The following is a 19,834-nucleotide window of genomic DNA, read 5'->3' as shown; positions in this document are numbered from 1 at the left end:
ATAAACTAGCTTTTAATTTTGGATAATTATGCTTTCTGTATTTATTTGGATTATGTACATTAGTTTATAGTCTGTTCAAGCAAAAAGTAGGAGGCTTAGACTTTCTCTAAAGTTACAGAAGACACAAAGAGGTAGGTAAAGCTAATGCTTGCTTATTTAATCAAAGTAAGAGAAAATCCTTCCAATCATGAAATGGGTAAATCTAGGTATTCTTTACCAAAATATACATATGAGGGCATATACTAGAGAATGCAAACTAACATTGAGCATTAATTGTACAGTCCTCCAACACTGCAGGCATTACGATAGTCTTTGAAATGTTGAGGTCACTTGTAGTAAACTGATATTTCACCCAGTCCACTAGCCCACCATCAGAGCCTGCACTTTTTACCATGGAATAACTTTTGTGATTTTCCTTCCTATTTTAGGCTACGTTCACATTTGCGTTGTTGGGCGCAGCATCGGCGACGCAACCAACAACGCATGTACACAACGCAGTGTTTTGCGACGCATGCGTTGTCATAAGATCGTACAGAACAGGAATTTCGGCGCAGGGAAAATGCTACAAGTAGCGTCCTCTGCGCCCTGTCTGTGCGTCAATATGACGCATGCGTCGCAAAACGCAATACAACGCATACCGGCGCTTGTCCATGCGCCCCCCATGTTAAAGATAGGGGTGCGCATGATGCATGCGTCGGTATGCGTCAACGACGCTGCGCCCAACAACACAAATGTGAACGTAGCCTTACAGACTCTCTTTTTGTTAAGGGAAATATATATATATATATATATATATATATATATATATATATATATATATATAATACATGTAGGTCTGTCATGCTGGTATGTATGTCCCTTATCCTAAGCCCCATCCTGGTATATATCCCCCATCTTGGTATATGTCCCCTGTTCTGCCACTGTTCTTTAATGTATAGAAGGAAATAAACGGTTATACTCACCAGAGTCGTACATAGAAGAAGTATAATGCACCCCCCCATACTCCTCAATCTTACACCGATGCCTCTACCTTGTGCCAGTCATTACACTGGTTACCCATCCACTCCAGAATCCAGTACAAACTTATTACCCTCACCCACAAAGCACTCCATGGCTCAGCACTACCCTACATCTCCTCCCTTGTCTCAGCCTACCACCCTACCAGTGCTCTCCGTTCTGCTAATGACCTGAGGTTAGCATCCTCAATAATTAGAACCTCCCACTCCCGTCTCCAAGACTTTTCACGTGCTGCGCCAGTTCTTTGGAATGCACTACCCAGTTGCAAACGATTAAACCCCAATCCCCACAGTTTAAGCGTGCCTAAAAATGCACTTGTTCACATCGGCCTACAGTCTCAACGCATTAACCTAAATATCCCTGTGTTGCCCATTCAAAATTTTTACCATAACCAGGTTCCTCACATCATGTTCTCACATGCTTTATGCATTTAATAGCCCTCTGTGTCTGTACTGGTACATACTTGGGCTGATAACCGGTTCATGCAGCATTACATGAACACCCGATTCTTACACTTTGACTGGTCAAAACAACGAAAGCAATTGTTACCATCCACCTTTTGTGTCTCCCCTTTTCCTCATAGATTGTAAGCTTGCGAGCAGGGCCCTCATTCCTCTTGGTATCTCTTTTGATCTATGTATTTATTGTTATGCTGTAATGTCTGTTGTATCTACAAGTCCCCTCTAAAATGCTGCGAAATATGTTGGCGCTATAGAAATAAAATAATAATTATTATTATTATTATAGTATAATGCATCCCGTAGTCCTCCATGTAATATGCTGTACAACTCATAGTCATCCTTGAAGTATAGACCTGTCCTCTGCCTTCGACACAGTTGACCACTGCCTCCTACTACACATCCTCTCTTCCTTTGCTGTCAAAGACCTTGCCCTATCCTGGATCTCCTCATACCTTACCAACCGCACATTTAGTGTTTCCTACTCCCACACTACCTCCTCATTTCGCCCTCTCGCTGTTGGTGTCCCTCAAGGCCCTGTCCTAGGACCCCGTTCTCTTCTCAATCTATACCTGTGGCCTGGGACAACTCATAAATTCCTATGGCTTCCAGTACCATCTATATGATGACACTCAGATCTACCTCTCTGGCCCAGATGTCACCTCTCTACTCTCCAGAATCTGAGTGTCTATCAGCCATATCCCCCTTCTCCTTTCGCTTCCTCAAGCTCAATGTGGACAAATCTGAACTAATTATCTTTCCTCTATCTTGCATACCTTCCCTACCTGATGTATCACAATAACTGACATCACGCTCTCCCCCGTACCAGAAGTCTGCTGCCTCGGAGTAACCCTTGACTCTGCCCTTTCCTTCAAACTGCACATCCAAGCTCTCATCACCTCCTTTCGCTCCAGAGCAAAAAATATTTCGAGATTTCGTCCTTTTCTCAACCCTCACTCTACCAAAATGCCTGTGCATGCCCTAATCATCTGCCTCCTCGACTACTGCAACATCCTCCTGTGTGGCCTACTTTCTATCACTCTCACACCCCTCCAGTCCTTCCTTAACTCTGCTGCCCAACTAATTAATCTTTCTCCTGCTTCTCCTCTTTGCAAATACCTTCACTGGCTCCCAGTTTCCCAGCGTATCCAGTTTAAACTACTAACACTGTCTTACAAAGCCATCCATAACCTTTCTCCTCCGAATATTTCCGAACTAATCAATATCTTCCCTCACGTAATCTCCCAAGACCTCCTTCTCTCCTCTACGCTTATTCGCTCGTCACCCAATTGCCTCCAAGATTTCTCCCGAATATCCCCCATCCTTTGGAATTCTGTGCCCCAACACATCCGGTTATCCACCACATTTTGATCCTTCAGACGGAACCTGAAAACCCATCTCTTCAAAAAAGCTTACAACCTGTAATGACCACGCGGCCACCTCAACACCATCGAAGCTACTGCAACCCCCGACCTCCTGTCTCCTTCCTTAAAATCCTGTAGAATGTAAGCCCGCAAGGGCAGGGTCCTCTTCCCTCTGTACCAGTCTGTCATTGTTAGTTTGTTTACTGTAAGTGATATCTGTAATTTGTATGTAACCCCGTCTCATGTACAGCACCATGGAATTAATGGTGCTATATAAATATATGATAATAATATAATGTACCACATAGTCATCCATAAAGTATAATGCACAACATAGTTATCCATAAAGTATAATGCATTCCATAGTCATCCATAAAGTATAATACAAAGCCCATAGTTATCCATGAAGTATAATGCACCACATAGTCATCCATAAAATATAATGCACCCCATAGCCATCCATGTATTAGTATGGCCACTGATTTTTTTTTTTTTTTTAAATACTCCCCTTTCCTTCAGTCCCCTGCCACATGTATCTTCTTGTGAAGCAGTCAGCTGCTGGCCTCTGATTTGCCATCAGCGTGTATTGTGGTGCGTGGACTCGATGTGTCTGTTCGCCAGAATACACTTAAATTAGATGTGAATCCGAGGACACACATCCAGTTGAACTTTCTGCTGGTGCTGGTGGGCTCCTAACCCATCGGGCCTGGTCGCAGAGGTGACCACGGTTGTTATGCCGCTGCCAGTAGCACTATACATTCCTCAGTCTCCACACAGGAATACAGTTATTCCAGCCTGACACACAAATTGAGGCCACATCACACTACCGTACATCGGACCAGTGTTTATTTTCTCGGGCGTATTTAGTGTGTGTAATATCGCAGCATGCTGCGATTGTAACCGAGACTCGCCAATGCAAGCCTATGGGTGCAAGAAAAAAAATCGCACAGCACTCGGACCATGCGAGTGCTGTCCGAGTTTTACACACCAGTGTCCTTTGAAAAGCCGGCAGATCATGTGTTTCATTGCAGCCATTTGGTAAATTCAAAAAAGTTCATTTTTTTCCTCATTAATGTACACTATGCACCCCATTTTGACTGAAAACAAAAACCGAAATGTAGAAATTTTTGCAAATTTATTAAAAAAGAAAAATTGAAATATCACATGGTCATAAGTATTCAGGCCCTTTGCTCAGTATTGAGTAGAAGCACCCATTTGAGCTAGTACAGCCATGAGTCTTCCTGGGAATGATGCAACAAGTTTTTCACACCTGGATTTGGGGATCCTCTGCCATTCTTCCTTGCAGATCCTCTCCAGTTCCATCAGGTTGGGTTTAGGTCAGGGCTCTGGCTGGGCCAGTCAAGAATGGTCACAGAGTTGTTCTGAAGCCACTCCTTTGTTATTTTATCTGTGTGCTTATGGTCATTGTCTTGTTGAAAGGTGAACCTTTGGCCAAGTCTGAGGTCCAGAGCACTCTGGAAGAGGTTTTCATCCAGGATGTCTCTGTAGTTGGCCGCATTCATGTTTCCTTCAATGACAACCAGTCGTCTTGTCCCTGAAGCTGAAAAACCCCGTAGCATAATGATGCCACCACCATGTTTCACTGTTGGGATTGTATTGGGCAGGTGATGAGCAGTGCCTGGTTTTCTCCACACATACCGCTAAGAATTATCACCAAAAAGGTCTATCTACGTCTCATCAGACCATAGAATCTTATTTCTCATAGTCTGGGAGTCCTTCTTGTGTTTTTTTTTTTCTAGCAAACTGTATGCGGGCCTTCATATGTCTTGCACTGAAGAGAGGCTTCCGTCAGGCCACTCTGCCATAAGAGCCCGACTGGTGGAGGGGTGCAGTGATAGTTGACTTTGTGGATCTTTCTCCCATCTCCCTAATGCATCTCTGGAGCTCAGCCACAGTGATCTTGGGGTTCTTCTTTACCTCTCTCATGAAGGCTCCTGCGATTGCTCAGTTTGCCTGGGCGGCCAGGTCTGGGAAGACTTCTGGTGGTCCCAAACTTCTCTTCTTCCATTTAAGGATTATGGAGGCCACCGTGCTCTTAGGAACCTTGAGTACTGCAGAAATTATTTTGTAACCTTGGCCAGATCGGTGCCTTGCCTCAATTCTGTCTCTGAGCTCCTTGGCCAGTTCCTTTGACCTCATGATTCTCATTTGGTCTGACATGCACTGTGAGCTGTGAGGTCTTATATAGACAGGTGTGTGCCTTTCCAAATCAAGTCCTATCAGTTTAACTAAACACAGCTGGACTCCAATGAAGGAGTAGAACCATCTCAAGGAGGATCACAAGGAAATGAACAGCATGTGACTTAAATATGAGTGTCTGAGCAAAGGATCTGAATGACCATGTGATATTTCAGTTTTTCTATTTTAATAAATATGCAAAAATTTCTTCATTTCCGGTTTTTTCAGTCAAAATGGGGTGCAGAGTGCTTATTTGTTTCATTGCAGCCATTTGGTAAATTTAATATATATATATATATATATATATATATATATGCCCCACCACATTGTGGGTGTCAGGTTTGAGCATTCCTACATGAACAGTTTCCTGGAAAGTGGATTGGTCATCGTGGGCCAGTTGAATGGCCACCAAGGTCTCCCGATCTGACCCCCTTAGACTTTTATCTTTGGGGTCATCTGAAGGCAATTGTCTATGCTGTGAAGATACGAGATGTGCAGCATCTGAAACAACGGATACTGAAAGCCTCTATAAACTTGTAAATAACTTATGAAAGAATAAAGGTATGTTAAAACCAAGCACACCATTGTTTTTCTCGTGAAATTTTCAATATGTTTGATGTGTCACATGACCCTCTTACCATTGGAAAAAATAAAGTTGGAACCAAAATGGCAGTTTCCACCCATCTTGAAAAGTTTCCCCCCTCCCATATACTAATGTTCCACAAACAGGAAGTTGATATGACCAACTATTCCCATTTTATTTAGGTGTATCCATATAAATGGCCCACCCTGTATATATACACTGCTCAAAAAAAAAGGAAACACTAAAATCCCACATCCTAGATATCACAGAATGAAATATTCCAGTTGTAAATATTCAGTCATTATATAGTGGAATGTGTTGAGAACAATAAAACCTGAAAAATATCAAAGTAAATCACAACTACAGTAATATCCCACAGAGTTCTGGAGTTGGAATGATGCTCAAAATCAAAGTGGTAAATGAAGTTACAGGCTGATCCAACTTCAGTGGAAATTCCTCAAGACAAGGAAATGATGTAAAAGAGGTAAAAAACACAAATAACAGTATTCCTCATATCCTTCCTTCAGTATTCCTTCCTATCCGCAGAGATGCTTTTAATCCATTTGTCCCATGATGGGTCCATTTCTGCTACATCTAAATGCCAGGCTGCATGGATGCATGATGCATCCATACAGCCTGTCATCCAATCATCCTGTCATCCTATGGCATTCGCTGCAACATCACATAGGTGACATTGGCCGTGAGCTCACAGGAACTGTCAAACAGCACCGAGAGCTGAACTTTCTCACGCTCGCAGTGCTCTCAGACAGAGAGTAGCCAGTCACAGGAAGACACCCAGCACACGGTGCTCTGTGTCGACTGGATGACCTGCTGTATGGACGCATCATGCATCTATGCAGCCTTTTCTTCTATCTATGTAATATATGTACATATATGTGTGTGTGTCACTGACATCTATATAACAATGTATTCTATGTCTATCTATCTATCTATCTATTGCAGTGCTGCGGTAGCACAATTATGCAGTGATGAGGCAGTGACCCAGCAAAGTTCCAACATAAAGTCTCTTTAATGCGGTTACTTCACAGCATTTATATCCAATTCATACATGTATGTACCATTAATGTCCAATTCTCAGCACTACACCCGGTATCCTCCAGGTCGCTATCGGGAACCATGTCCTCGGGACTACAGTCGCTAAAGACACCAGTCCACCTGTGAACATTTGTCGTGGGCGACTGCACCGCTGTGCACGCTAGGAGTGCCAGGCATCTCAGCTCCCCTGGCTGCTTGGCTCTGCTTGCCTGTGTTGCCTTACACAGGAGCTCTGCAGAGCCAGGAGCTCTGCAGAGCCGGGTGCTCTGCCCTCTAGCATACACCAGAGTGATACTGACTCTGACCCTGACACACCCAAACCCTTTACGACAGGGATTTTAACTGGGATCTTTGGCCTTCAGCCACATGGAAAACTCGGGCCTGGAATGAAACAGAATGCACGACTACCATCCTGCAGTCTGTTTCAAAATACAAAAACCCCAGAGCAAGTTTTCCTCCAGGTCGCTATCGGGAACCATGTCCTCGGGACTACAGTCGCTAAAGACACCAGTCCACCTGTGAACATTTGTCGTGGGCGACTGCACCGCTGTGCACGCTAGGAGTGCCAGGCATCTCAGCTCCCCTGGCTGCTTGGCTCTGCTTGCCTGTGTTGCCTTACACAGGAGCTCTGCAGAGCCAGGAGCTCTGCAGAGCCGGGTGCTCTGCCCTCTAGCATACACCAGAGTGATACTGACTCTGACCCTGACACACCCAAACCCTTTACGACAGGGATTTTAACTGGGATCTTTGGCCTTCAGCCACATGGAAAACCCGGGCCTGGAATGAAACAGAATGCACGACTACCATCCTGCAGTCTGTTTCAAAATACAAAAACCCCAGAGCAAGTTTTCCTAACTCTGCCTTGGACACTAACATGCCCAACACTAAGGCTATGTGCACACATTCAGAATTTCTCGCAGAAAATTCTTGAGAAAAAACGGTCATTTTCTGCAAGAAATCCGCAAAAAAACCGCATGCGTTTTTGCCACGGTTTTGACGCGTTTTTGCCGCGTTTTTTTCCGGACACTTCCCAATGCATTTTGTAGTGGGATATCCGCAAAAAAACCCGCAAAATTAATGAACATGCTGCGTTTTTTTACCGCGATGCATTTTTTTGGCGGAAACAACCGCATCATGTGCACAAAACATGCGGAATTCATTCTAAATGATGGGATGCTTATTGTATGCGTTTTTTTTTTTGCAGTTTTATAGCGTTTTTATCGGGAAAAACCGCAATAAAAACGCGAAAAAACCGCAACGTGTGCACACAGCCTAACACTTATTTTTTTAGTCTGCATTGCAATCACTGCTACGTCTGTGCCTGCAATGCACTCTCGTGGCCTCCATACGCCTCCGTGCACATCCTGGCGAGAACATGCAGCAACCCCTACTTGTGACACCATGTATGTGTCTATGCAGCATCAGTAGTAAAAAGATCTAATGTTAAAAATAATAAAAAAAAAAAACAAACCTGCTATGCTCACCTTCCATAGTCCGACGATGCGCTCGCGGCTGCCGCCAGCTTCCGTTCCCAGAGATTCTTTGCGAAATTACCCAGAAGACTTAGCGGTCTCCGCTGTGAAAAAGATCATATCTGATTAAAACGCGTTGGTTGTTTATTTGTATCCACTGTATCAACATCCATGCTGTACAAGGACTTTGCATTTTCAATGGATAAATAAAGAATTGGAAATTTTTAAAGGAGCTGGAACTACAAATTTTCTTTTATACTCTGGATTGAAGCCACGTTTGGTCAGAACGAGTTCCGTGCACCTGTGAAGCGAATCGGTGAGCTGGCTGAAGCTTTGCCTCTTCTTTTTATTCACTTTATATTGGAAATCAGTAGCCTTCCCTTTTCCCTTGCACTGCAGAGTTGTAGTTCCTTTCTGCCTAAGGCTTCACATAAGGTCCTCACAGATGTAATGTCTTTCTCTCTGTCCCCCATATAGGATAGGACAAACCCGTATGACTGGTGGCTTGAGGCTGTTTATAGGGACTCTAGTACGTCCCGGCCTCCATGGGTTGCCACCGTGCCTCCTGGGTGTAGGGCGGACAGGTAACTTGCAATTAGCTGTCCTGCCGGTCTCTGGAGCAAATCATAAAGGTCCTTACTCCCTCGGTGTTCCGGCTACTGGGCTTCTGCGCAGAAGGAGGCAGCCTGTGTAGGGCTGGTACCCTGTCCTTTGCTATGACTTCTTTCACGCTCGCTGCAATACAATTCTGCCTTCTGTGTATCTCTTTCTGGGAGCTGCAGCTCTGAGGGCATGCACAGCTCCTTGCCTTTCCTCCTTTGTTCGCTGACAGGATCCCACCCCTGTCAGGGACCAACCAACTGAGCTGAGCTCAGTCAGCAACTAACTAACTTTCCCTCCAGGCGACCAGTTTTACCTATGTGGGGAGTGACCTAATAAATAGGAACATAGGCAGTCCAGTCATACTTCTATGTACATAGAATGATAGTTTATATGATGGGCTGCCTAGAATGATAATTTTTAGCCTACTTAAAAATCATCTCACCAATATTTTCTCATTCTTCTGTAATTTGGCAGCCTATTCAGAGGGCTGATAGTTGGCAGTGAGTGTTCTTAAGAATGCTTGTTCCCTTATGATCTGCACATCTAAATGGTCATATACCCAGAATTTCTCTGTTAAGAAGAGTTTCATAAAGGTTCTTTACTGAAATAAAAGGGGAAGTAAATCTCCAGCGTGAAACTTTCAATTTATTTAGACAAATCTATTAAAATCCTTGTTTCATAGTGGTACAGCAAATGAAGGAGTACATGATACAACCAACGCGTTTCGACCTGTTAAGGTCTTAATCATGGTATTAATCATGATTAAGACCTTAACAAGTTGAAACGCGTTGGTCGTATCATGTGCTCCTTCATTTGCTGTACCACTATGAAACAAAGATTTTAATGGATTTGTCTAAATAAATAGTAGTTTTATCCAAGTTTCACGCTGGAGATTTACTTGCCCCTTTTTTTTTTCTGTTGTGGACAACGCCTCTGATCCAGGCACCTCCTTGCGTGAATTTCATTCTGAGTCAATCAAGACTTTTGTTCCTGAGCAAGCTTGCACACAAGGACTTTTGCTTCAAACTGGTGAGCTGAACTTTTCCCCATCCCTTTTTTCCTTTGCATACACTTAAAGGTGCTTTATATTTTAATGTAAAAAGCAGGTTGTGCATCTCGCATGAAAATACTATTTTTGAAGACCCCTTTACAAATAAGTAAGACTTGCAAACATCCAACTAGCTGAAATCTTACCTTTACTTTCTGAACTCCTTCTAACCATACATGCCCCTCTAAAAGATTCTTGTCTTGCTTTTGGCATATGCTATTACCTTTTCCTGTGTGCTCTTTAGGACCACAATATAGTAAACACGAGAGAACCCAGAGATGCTGGAAAACTAGAGAAATTCAATGGTCAGTCTTCCAGAAAAGTAACAAAATTAGAGCTAATACCTGACATGTTTATGTGTTGCATAACAACTGTGCTTTACTGCTTTCAACACTAGACTCAGTCTTTGTCTATGGTCTAGCTATCAGAGTGCTATAAAATGCCAGGACATACGATAATATTCTGCTTCACTACCAGTAGACTATACTCTGATATGAAAAATACACCATATCTATTTATAGAATTGCCTTGTAATGTATTAATTTCCTGTCCTGTCCAGAAGTCACTTTATCCTAGAATTACAAGTGAAGTAAGTTCACCGACCGCCATATTGGGACACCCACGTGATGGGTGTCCCAATATGGAAACTGCTGCTGGTACCAACCTATTGCGCGGTACCACCAGTGGAACATACACGTCGCACCACACACACTCTATATGACGTACGCACCACTCACACACACTCTTTCACACTCTCACACACTCACGCAGCCTCTTGCGTGCTGCCACCAGCGGAACACCATCTCAAACACGTCGCCACCGGGATCAGCTGAATGATTCACTGACTGCCGCCATCTTTGTACAGGAGGCGTGCATGCGCAAAGATGGCAGAGGTCTGATTTACTGCGCCTGTGCGAATTACGCACAGGTGCAGTGAATCATTCGGCTGATCCCAGCGGCAGATGCGTGACGTGTCTATAGGCAGAGGAAGCTGGTCACATTAAAGGGGTTTTCCCACAAATGAAAGTCCATTTTAAAAATTGATTGTGCAGGGGAGGAAGCAAAAGACAATACTGACATTACAGCAGGGGATCACAGTGGACTCATTTTGTGAGGTAAAATATTTCACTGACTGATACTCACAAAATGTTTCCTCTGCGATGTCCTGCAGTAATGTCAGTATTGTCTTTTGCTTCCTCCTTTGCCCAGGAGCTGTGGTATGTTCGGTACACGGTCAGACACAGACAATTTTTAAAATGAACTTTTGTTCGTGGGAAAACCCCTTTAAAAAGCAAATATCAATGCCAACATGGCTCCTCATAAAAAGTACGCCATTGACAATGAAAGGAAAGCAGCAAAGTCACAATGTTGAAGACAACAAAGAGCAAATTAGACTCTTGAAGAGCAACAGATCGCTGGGACAAAAACAATGCATATAAGCGTAGGCATCAAGCACATTAGTCCCCTGATGCAAAAGTCATTAGATTATCACAGGATGCCATTAGGCAACAACAGCGCGGCATGCCTTCCCCCATCGTAACATTACCACCCTCCCGATGCGATAGCATCGGGCCTCTATCTAGTGGTCTAATAAATACTTGGTACTTGCTACTCTTGGTTCTATGTCTCCTCCATAAAGTTTGCATGGAGAGGCAGAGTGCATGTTTGACTGCCACTCCATACAAATTCCTCATCTAAACCTTGAGTGTGGAAGATCAAGAGATTTTGGATCCCCAGTGTAGTAATTGTGTGGGATTCCTGAAACTTAGCATTTATTACATACAGTGGTGTGAAAAATTGTTTGCCCCTACATGATTTCTTATTCTGTTGCATGTTTGTCACACTTAAATGTTTCAGATCACCAAACAAATTTAAATATTAGACAAAGATAACACAAGTAAACACAAAATGCAGTTTTTAAAGGAAGGTCTTTATTATTACGGGAAAAAAGCAAATCCAAACCTACAAGGCCCCATGTGAAAAAGTGATTGCCCCCGCTTAAAGCATAAATTAACTGTGGTTTATCACATCTTTGGGAAGCTGAGTTCAATTTCCCCAACCACACCCAGGACTGATTACTGACGCACCTGTTCTCAATCAAGAAATCACTTAATTAGTACCTGCCTGACAAAAGTGAAGTAGACAAAAAGAGCCACAAAAGTTTGGCTTTGTGCCCCAATCCAAAGAAATTCTAGAACAAATGAGAAACAAAGTAATTGAGATCACATCATTTCAGAAAAGGAGTATCATACCAACAAATATGGTCTGGACCTTAATTTAATTGAGATGCAGTGGAATGACCTTAAAAAGGCAATTCATGCTCGAAAACCCTCCATTGTGTATGAATTATAACAATTCTGCTAAGATGAGTGGGCCAAAATTCCTCCAGAGAATTGTAAAAGACTCATTGCCAGTTATCGCAAACGCTTGATTGCAGTTGTTGCTTCAAAGGGTGGCCCAACCAGGTATTAGGTTTAGGGGCAATCACTTTTACAGATGGGGCCCTGTAGGTTTTGATGGTTTTCGAGTATGAACTGCATTTTTAAGGTCATCCCACCGCATCTCAAACAGAGTAAAGTTAGGATTTTGATTAGGCCACTCCAGAGTCTTCATTTTGTTTTTCTTAAGCCATTCAAAGTTGGCATAACCCAAGTGCGCTTTGGCTTGAGGTTGTCATGGTTCACTGGGTTTGCTGGTTAGGTGGTTTAAGTGTTAATGTGGATGGCCTCTCTTTGGGATCTTGAGAGGGTTTTTATAGCCTCTTTGTGGGGCCATTCTCTGTCGTTTATGCTCTAAGCTGAGTGTGTCTGACCCTGCTCTGCCTGTGCTTCGTGCCTATCCTTGTATGTCTGCTTGGTTTTTGATCTGGTCTCGTCCCTGTTTGAGTCTTCCGTCTGCTGATTCTGTACCTCCCTCCCCTCTTTGTGTATGACCTTTGGCTACGTCTTGATATTCCTTTGGTTGTCCCTGCTGTACTTCAACGCCCTCTTTGTGTATGACCTTCGGCTACGTCCTGACCTCCCTCCGTTTATTCCTGCTGTACCACACCGCGTCTCAGTGTATGATATTATTGCTTTGCTGACCGGACTACTGTTTTCTCCTCTTCACTTTTTCTTTCTTGTCCTGCTGTCTGCTCCCAGTGGGGCTTTGCAATAGCTCCGCCCCCTTCTCTGAAGTGCGGTCACGTGACCACAGGCCTTGTTGGTGCAAAGTACTCCAGAGCACCTCCACTCTCCTCAGGTCCCAGCTCCTGGCTGCTGATAGACCTACGATAGACTTCGGACCCTCGACCCGTTGTATCTGCGGGTAAGAGTCCTCTGCATTTCCCTTTCTGCGTCCTCTGTAGCTGGGGTAGTGGTTACCAAAGGTCTTCACCTGACAGAGGTCACAAACAGATGAACGGAAAAAATCCTTCAGGATTTTTTGGAAGATAGCAGAGTTCATGGTTCCATTCACCACAGCAAGTCTTCCAGGTCCTGAAGCAGCAAAACAGCACCAGACCATCACACTACCACCACCATATTTTACTGTTAGTATGATGTTCCTTTTCTAAAATTCTGTGTTATTTCTGTGCCAGATGTAATGGGGCATACACCTTCCAAAAAGTTCAACCTTTGTCTCGTCGGTCCACAGATTATTCTCCCAAAGGTCTTTGGGATCATCAAGATGTTTTCTGTCAAAATTATTATTATTATTCATTTTTACAAGGCCATTTATTCCATGGTGCTTTACGTGTGAAGAAAGGGGCATACATAGACAAGTGCAATAAACATGAGCAATACAAGGCAAACACAAGTACTGAAGGAGAGAGGACCCTGTCCGCAAGGTCTCACAGTCTAAAGTTGAGACCATTATTATAATATTATATATAATATTATATTCTTATTGCTCAGCGGTGGTTTTAGTCATGGAACTCTGCCATGCAGGCAATTTTTCCTAGTCTCTTTCTTATGATGGAATCATGAACACTGACCTTAACGGAGGCAAGTGAGACCTGCAGTTCTTTGGATGTTGTTGCGTGGTCTTTTCTCCTACGCCTCATTGGGGGACACAGGACCATGGGTGTTATGCTGCTGCCACTAGGAGGACACTAAGTAAATAAAAAGATTAACTCCTCCTCTGCAGTATACACCCCTTCACTGGCTACAATTTCAACCAGTTCTTGCTTAGTGACTGTAGGAGGCACTTGGGTCCAACTTTCTTGTTTTAATTTTTATGTTAATTTTTAATTTTATGTAAATTTTTATTTTTTATCCAACCGAGTGAAGGGGGCGACGGGTCCCTTTTATAGGGTCCGCTCTCCCCCGAACCAGCAACAGGCGAGCACGGCGAGTATACCTCCCCGTCCCTCTCCTGTGACGTCTGGGGCACGAAAAATTTTTACCGGGGCAACGGTTCCTCCTTGGTCCCGATTTTCCCCCCACCCTCCCTCCCTGCAAGACGGCGAGCACATAGAGCACTGCTCTCATGTACTTCTCCGGGGCATGACAGAGGAAGATGTACCACAGCCCCAAGACAAACCCCTTTGGGGGGTCAGACGAAGATGCATCAGGGGCCTCTCCATCCCCCATCCAGGGTGCATGGATTGAGCGCGCACCCTCACAGTGATAGGAGGTCCTGTGACACTGTGAGTACATACCCTCCCTGCGCTCCCATCTGCGGCAGCAATGCGGTCCGGGTCCCTGGGGAGAGGCGCCGTCAGCCGGGGGTCAGCAGTGTTCAGCAGCGCTCCGTCGCGGCCGCCGCCGCGCATCGCTAACAGGGCCCAGAAATCTAGTCCCCGGCTATTCAGCTGGAGTAGGCCGCAGTGGGCAGATCCCTCCCACGGCCGTAACCCCGCCCCCTTTATCGGTGCTTCTCGTTTGGGACGACAAGCGCCCTGCAGATCTCGGGGGCCATATTGCTCCCTCTCTGCAAGGAGCCCACGCGTCCACCAGCACTCCAGAGAACCGCCACGGCTAATTCCTCCCCGGGGACACAGGCACAGGACTGTGGGTAAGCTGCTTCAAGAAAGCTTAACCCCTTCCCTGCGTATACTGCCCGCTCTGTCTCCAAAGACACTATGTCTCAATCCAAGGAGACTAAAAAGGGTAACAAGAAGCACACAGTATTTTTCACTGTATGTGCCACTTGCAATGCGGCCCTGCCCCGAGCTCGCACTAATCCGTTGTGTGCGGATTGTGTCCCGACCTCTGTGCAGCCGCCTCCCGCCGATACCGCCGCCGACCCTGTGGAGCCTAGTCTCCCTGAGTGGGCAGCTTCTCTGTCACGATCTATGGATTTTCTAGTCAGGGCGGTTGATTCCCTCCGGGGCCCCCCTTCAGGTCAGTCCGCGTTGGATTCGGGCGACGGTACGGATCCGTCCACTAGCAGGGGGCGTACTCTATCTCCTCCTTCTCGGGGTTCCAGAAAACGGGTCCATCATCCATCCCCTGACCATGGGCCAGTGGTTTTTCAGCGTCAGCGACCTCCGCTTCCCGATCCCCTTCTCCAGACAACCCGAACGATTCTGAATATGAGTCCGACGATTCCTACGTTCAGGATATCTCCTCCTCCCAAGAGACACTCGACTCTCTCATAGAAGCGGTCAACCAGACCCTGAAGGTGACCGAGGAATCCGTATCTACGCCCGAACACGTGGTGTCGTTCAAAAAGACTAAACGTGTCCAAAAGGTTTTTGTCACTCATCCTGAGTTCAAGGAAATTGTACAAAAACATAGGGATCGTCCCGATAAACGCTTCATGGGTCAAAAGCCCATTGAGGCCAAATATCCCTTTTCTCAGGAACTAATCAAGGACTGGCTGCAGTCCCCCACAGTCGACCCAGCTGTGTCACATCTCGCTTCCAAAACCATCCTGTCCCTGTCAGACGGCTCCTCGGTTAAGAACCCCTCTGACCGCCAGATTGATTATCTGGCTCGCTCCGTCTTCGAGGCCACAGGAGCCTCTCTCTTCCCATCCTTCGCTGCCTCCTGGGTGGCTAAGGCTATGGTCGCTTGGGCCGAGACGCTTTCCACGACCATGCAAGTTAGAGACTTACCTCCAGAAGCGGTCAACCTGGCTAACCAGATAGCCTAAGCTGGGGACTTCGTTGTCAACGCCTCAATAGACGCAGCCAATTGCGCTGCACAGGCAGCCGCTAATGCAATCTCCATTAGAAGAGCCCTGTGGCTCAGGGATTGGCGAGCAGATTCGACCTCCAAGCGCTCTTTGACATCTCTGCCCTACCAGGCTGGTCGATTGTTTGGAGAAAAATTAGACCAAATGATCTTGGATGCCACTGGGGGAAAAAGTAAATTTCTTCCCCAGCAAAAGCCTACCCGGCCGTTTCGGTATCAACAACAATCCCGATTTCGGCCTTTTCGTAACAATACCAACTGGTCTTCCACTCCCTCTACCTCCGCATCAGGACAAGGCCCGCGCGGTGGCCAAGGCTCCCAGGTCTCTTACAGACCTAACCATAATTGGAAACCCAGACCGAGACCACCCTGGTCTAAGGGATCCACATCCCATAGATCCTCCACGCAATGACTCCTTGCGGCATCCAGGGGGCACCAACAGGGTAGGAGGGCGTTTACTTTTGTTCCGCCAGGCCTGGCTCTCAGTCGTTTCCGACGAGTGGAACAGGGAACTGGTGTCCACCGGATACAAAATAGAATTTTCTTCCCTCCCCCCCCCCCCCCCCCGACGCACTTCTTCCAGTCTTGCCCTCCAAAATCAAAGACAACAGCTCTTCTTCAGGCCATACGGGCACTTCAAGGGGACGGAGTCATCTTTCCGGTTCCCCTAGACCAAAGGTTCAAAGGGTTCTACTCGTGGTCCCAAAGAACGGATCGCTCCGTCCGATCCTGGACCTGAAACTGCTAAACAAATTTGTAAAAATCCGGCACTTCAGGATGGAATCCCTCCGATCTGTGGTCGCGTCCATGGAAAAAGGAGAATTCCTGGCATCTATAGACATCAAGGATGCTTACCTCCACATCCCAATCTTTCCTCCGCATCAACAGTTCCTCCGCTTCGCATGTCGCGGAGAGCACTTTCAATTTGTGGCCTTGCCTTTCGCTCTCTCCACCGCCCCCAGAGTCTTCACGAAGGTCGTGGCGGCATTCTTTATTCCAGGGGAGTGGTGGTACTTCCGTACCTGGACGACCTACTGATAAAATGTCCTTCTTACCCAGCCTGCGAAGAGTCCGTCGCTCTCACGGTGGATACTCTTTCTCGCCTGGGTTGGAAGATAAACTTCGAGAAATCCTCTCCGATTCCGGCCCAGCGGATCTCCTTTCTTGGGATGACTCTGGACACTTCTCACGGTCTGGTCATCCTCCCTCAAGACAAGGCCTTGGCCTTGCAGCAGGGAGCTCAGAGTCTTTCCCGTCCAGTCTCCCACTCCATCCGATTCAGCATGCGCGTTCTCGGGCAGATGGTAGCTGCCATGGAAGCGGTTCCATTCGTGCAATTTCACCTACGTCCCCTTCAGCATGCGCTACTGTCGGCATGGGACGTCAACCTGTCCTCCCTTGACCGCCGCTTCATCCTGCCCCCACGGGTCAGAAAGACCCTCAGGTGGTGGACGTTGAAGTCCTCCCTAACCCAGGGAAGATCTTTTCTCACTGTGCGGTGGCTGGTGATGACCACCGATTCCAGCCTCATAGGCTGGGGGGCGGTTTTCAACCATCACACAGCTCAGGGGCGGTGGTCCACTCGAGAGTCTCGCCTTCCCATCAATCTCCTGGAGATATGAGCTAGCAGACTAGCATTGTTCCAGTTTCACCACCTTCTGGCGGGTCACCCAGTCAGAATCCAGTCCGACAACGCCACAGCCGTGGCGTACATCAACCGTTAAGGGGGAACCTGCAGCAAGACGGCTATGCTCGAGGTGTCCCACATCCTGCACTGGGCGGAATCCAATCATTCGCCCATCTCGGCTATCCACATTCCAGGTGTGGAGAATTGGGCGGTGGACTTCCTCAGCCGCCAGGGCCTCGCCTCGGGCGAGTGGTTCCTTCACCTGAAGGTTTTCCAGCAGATCTGTCATCGCTGGGGGACCCCGGATGTGGATCTCATGGCATCCAGGTTGAACAACAAGGTTCCACAGTTCTTTGCTCGGTCACTCGACCCACGGGCCATCGGACCAGACACCCTGGTCTTGCCTTGGCACCAATTCCGCCTCCCGTACATTTTTACCCCTCTTCCCCTGCTGCCGAGGTTCATCAAGAAGATCAGGGCAGAGGGGGTACCAGTGATCCTCGTCGCGCCGGACTGGCCGCGCCGGGCATGGAACGCGGAACTGGTTCAGCTGGTCGCCGACGTCCCCTGGCGTCTTCCAGATCGCGTGGATCTTCTCTCACAGGGCCCGATTTACCACCAGAACTCAGGGGCCCTGTCTTTGACGGCCTGGCCGTTGAATCCTGGATTCTAGGCCAAGCAGGTTTCACTCCCAAGGTGTCTTCCACCATGATCAGGGCTAGGAAACCTGTTTCCATGCGCAGTTACCACCGTACCTGGCGAATTTTCTTCTCATGGTGGGACACACAGAGGCGATCTCCTCTGGTATTTTCTATCCCTGCCATATTGGATTTTCTTCAATCTGGACTAGAGTCGGGACTTGCCCTCAGCTCTCTAAAGGGTCAGGTTTCGGCATTGTCCGTCCTTTTCCAGCAAAAGATTGCCAATAGATTGCCGGTGAAGACTTTTTTCCAGGGAGTCTCTCATGTGGCGCCTCCCTACAAAATGCCCTTGGATCCATGGGATCTTAATTTAGTTCTCGAAGCTCTTCAGGAGACTCCTTTCGAACCGCTACAGGACATTCCTTGACCTTCCTCTCCTGGAAAGTAGCTTTCCTAGTGGCCATTACGTCCATCAGGCGGGTTTCGGAGTTGGCTGCACTCTCCTGCCGCCCTCCGTTTCTTATTTTTCATCCGGACAAGGCGGTATTGAGGACCTCTCCCGCTTTTCTTCCCAAGGTCGTTTCTTCTTTCCACCTCAATGAGGAGATTGTTCTGCCTTCGTTCTGTCCGGCACCGGTCCACCACATTGAAAAGGCTCTGCACACTCTTGATGTGTTAAGGGCTCTTCGTCGGTACATCTCGCGGACGGCTCCCTTCCGCACGTCGGATGTCCTGTTTGTTCCTCCAGAGGGGCCAAGGAAGGGTTCTCCCGCTTCCAAAGCTACTCTAGCTAAATGGATTCGGTCGGCCATTGAAGAATCCTATCGTGCCAAAGGTGTTCCTATCCCAGAAGGGATCAAGGCCCATTCTACCCGGTCGGTGGGCGCCTCGTGGGCCATTCGGCACCAGACGTCAGCACAGCAGGTCTGCAAGGCTCTGACATGGTCCAGTTTGCACACTTTTACCAAACATTACCATATTCATTCTCTCTCTTCTGCAGACGCCACCCTAGGCAGGCGCATTCTGCAAGCGGCAGTTCCTTAGCCGCAAGCCAGTGGTACATGGGGTATTAGCATATTGCTCCCCACCCAGGGACTGCTTTTGTATGTCCCATAGTCCTGTGTCCCCCAATGAGGCGTAGGAGAAAAGGAGATTTTTGTGTACTTACCGTAAAATCTTTTTTCTCCGAGCCAATCATTATGGGACACAGCACCCACCCTGTTAGCCTGTTTGGCTTGTTGTTACTTCTTGATTTTTGACATAGTTTGTCATTTGTTCATGCTCCTACTCCTTTACTACCGAACTGGTTGAAATTGTAGCCAGTGAAGGGGTGTATACTGCAGAGGAGGAGTTAATCTTTTTATTTACTTAGTGTCCTCCTAGTGGCAGTAGCATAACACCCATGGTCCTGTGTCCCCCAATGATTGGCTCGGAGAAAAAGATTTTACGGTAAGTACACAAAAATCTCCTTTTCTGACCTCTTGGATCAGTCATTTCTCTGCTTTTGGGGTAATTTTGGTCAGCTGGCCTCTCCTGGGAAAATTCACCACTCTTCCATGTTTTTGCTATTTGTGGATAATGGCTCTCACTGTGGTTCACTGGAGTCCCAAAGTTTTAGAAATATCTTTTATAACCTTTTCCAGACTG

General features: G+C 46.6%; 1 protein-coding gene across 2 annotated transcripts in view; it reads left to right on the top strand.

Annotated features, from left to right (window-relative positions):
- ADAMTS17 (ADAM metallopeptidase with thrombospondin type 1 motif 17) overlaps positions 1–19,834 on the top strand; it is a 434,783-nt gene that overhangs the window by 259,556 nt on the left and 155,393 nt on the right. The window lies entirely within an intron of this gene.

The sequence above is a fragment of the Ranitomeya imitator genome, chromosome 4, assembly GCF_032444005.1.
Source record: "Ranitomeya imitator isolate aRanImi1 chromosome 4, aRanImi1.pri, whole genome shotgun sequence".
Classification (NCBI taxonomy): domain Eukaryota; kingdom Metazoa; phylum Chordata; class Amphibia; order Anura; family Dendrobatidae; genus Ranitomeya; species Ranitomeya imitator.
This window is presented reverse-complemented; position numbering and strand designations above follow the sequence as displayed.